The 2,849-nt window shown below is 37.6% G+C and overlaps 1 pseudogene; it reads right to left on the bottom strand.

Annotated features, from left to right (window-relative positions):
- Positions 1-1,915: 1,915 nt before the first annotated feature.
- On the bottom strand, positions 1,916-2,010 carry LOC131223270 (small nucleolar RNA R71; annotated as a pseudogene).
- Positions 2,011-2,849: the final 839 nt, after the last annotated feature.

The following is a 2,849-nucleotide window of genomic DNA, read 5'->3' as shown; positions in this document are numbered from 1 at the left end:
ATGGTTTATTGTGACTCAAATTACAATAGACAATGCGATAGCTTTGAATATTTTCTTTTCCATTATGAGATTGTAGATTGGTAAATCCTATTGTTCACCATCATCTCTCGGGCATGGTAGGATGATGAAATCCTTTCTAATCATCACAATACTCCTTCATATGTAAACTAATTTAATGCAAAGTATAGATTGTGCTTCAATTATTTTATCTTTCAATTGGATAGGATAAGACTTCAATTTCAGCTATGTTTATTGAATTAAGCAAGGTACCATCTCGATAACTACAAGTGGATCCTTAGTGCTTTAGTTTATTTTTGATTGAATGATACTCATTCACAATTACTTGTTTTATTCCATAATTCAGATTAGTTTTTATTATAGTTCTGCTTTTAGTTATTTTCAGAATACGTACTAGTCCCGGTGGATTTGACCTTAGTCTCGCCAAGTTATTACTACATCGCGACCCTGCACTTGGGGTTGTGAATAAGTTTTTGGTGCCGTTGTCGGGGACTACGGCTATGTTTTTTTAGAATTAATTGGTATTATAATTATGTTAAGATTAGGGTTAACTTTTTTCTTTGTTTTTAGGTTAAGATTTTTTTTTTCTGAAATTGTTTTTAAAAACTAACATTGTTTTCTGTTTTGTAGGATCCTAATATAGCAACTCTTATTTGGTAATTTTGTTCTAACCCTCTCTCTTATCTTCTCTAGATCTCTTATTTGTTTTAGTTTTTCTAATTTTCTTTTTAAGTTTAGTTGTTTAGTTACTTAAGGGCTGAGAGTGTTTCATACCCAAGTGGGTTTGTGATAACACCATCCATCTCTTGAGTAAAGGAGGATTAGTTGAAGGGTTGCCTATCCATCACAGGATTAGACACCACTTGAGACCCTTCGAGTCAGTTGAAGTGATGGTTGCAAATCAACCTCAACCTCTAGTTGAGGAAGTTCAAGATGAAAATGAGGTGTATATTGTACCCCCGCCTCATACCCTATGAGATCATTTACAACCGGCGGGGGTGAGTACACATTCCTACATGATATTTCCATTGAATGCCAAAACTGTGGATATTAAACTAGGAGTAATTCAACTCGTCCCTAAGTTTCATGTACTAGAATATGAAAGTCCATATTTGCATAAGAAAGAGCTTGATGAGATAATATCTACATTATAGTTCCCAAATGTGTTCGAGGACATAGTTAGACTAAAATTGCTTCCTTTCTCTTTGAAAGAAGAGCCTAAGTCGTGGTTACATTCCTTAAGACCACAGTCCATTGGCACATGGGCTGACATGACAAGGGAGTTCTGTAACGGCCCGACCAGCACTATACAATATTATTCGCTCTGGGTCCCACTGGACCGGCACAGTTTTGTTCTCAGGGTTGCCCCCAAAAGGTCTCGTACAGGGAAGGTCCAATCCACTCATATAACCACAATTACTTCGGACAACTTTTCCGATGTGGGACAAGTTACACTATAGTCAACTAGAACAGTAGCTCGCCCAGGCATCCAACCCCACCCACATCGCACCCGCCCACTTGAAGCAGTGACCGGGGTGTTACATTATCCTCCACCGAGGGCAAAGCCATCCTTAGCTCTAATACCATTTGTAACAACCTGACTAGCACTGTACGATATTGTCTGCTCTGGGTCCCACTGGACCCATACAATTTTATTCTCGGGGTTGCCCTTAAAAGGCCTCATACAAGGAAGGTCCGAACCACACATATAACCACAATTACTTTAGATAGCTCTTCCAATGTGGGAAATGTTAACGCTATAGTCAACTGCAACAGTTGCTCACCCAGGCATCCAGCCCCGACCACATCACGCCCGCCCACATTGAAGTAGTGACCAGGGTGTTACAAGTTCCTTAAAAAGTTCTCTCCATATTACAAAATGAATAACTTAAGGAAAGCACTCATGAATTTTGTGCAAAAAAAGGATGAGACCTTCTTCCAATGTTGGGAGCAATTTAAGGATCTCATAAATTCATGTCCACAACATGGTGTATAACAAGCTTTTTCTATGAATAATTGACCCCACCCATGTGTCAATTTGTGGAAATGATGTGTAATGGAAAATTTATGAACAAGGAAGCTAATGATGCATGGGATTATTTTGATAAACTTGCAGAAAACACGCAATCATATGATACCTCCTCAAAGGCCATCACTTCTAAGCCTACTCAATCAAAGGAAATGGGAGCAATTTATGTTTTAAAAGAGGAAGATGATATAAATGCAAGAATGGCCAAACTCATAAGAAAATTCGAGGCCATGGAACTTTAGAAGGCTAAACCTGACAAGGCTACGGTAGTTTTTTGTGGTATTTATGCTTGTAACATACCTACAACTGAGAATTGCTCAACAATTCCTACTTTTCAAGAGATATTGAATGAACAACCAAATGCCGTGAACAACTGAGAAAGTTGGAGTTCCACAACTATAAATAGGTCCCTAGGCTATTTAAAAGTATCTTCTAGGGTTTGGCAAGGGAGAGGAGGTCTAGGTGAATCGCCAACGACGTTCTTCTACTTCGATTACTTCATGAGTTCTAGTAGATCTTTTTTATTTTTCTTATGTTTTTGAGTTAGATATAACTAGCTAATCTCTTAGCTAGGGCTAAGAGGTGAAGCTTATAGCATTTTGGGATGTTTATTTTACTTTGGTTCTTATTTATGTTGAACTTCATTAGTTTCTATTTGAATTTAAGGAATATTTCAATTTTCTATGGTTTATTGTGACTTAAATTATAATAGATGCTGCGATAGCTTTGAATATCTTCTTTTCCATTAAAAGATTGTGAGATCGATAAATCCTATTGTTCACCATCGTCTCCTAGGCATGGT

The sequence above is a fragment of the Magnolia sinica genome, chromosome 1 (genome assembly GCF_029962835.1).
Source record: "Magnolia sinica isolate HGM2019 chromosome 1, MsV1, whole genome shotgun sequence".
Taxonomy (NCBI): domain Eukaryota; kingdom Viridiplantae; phylum Streptophyta; class Magnoliopsida; order Magnoliales; family Magnoliaceae; genus Magnolia; species Magnolia sinica.
The sequence above is the reverse complement of the archived record's forward strand: the minus strand, read 5'-3'. Positions and strand labels throughout refer to the sequence as shown.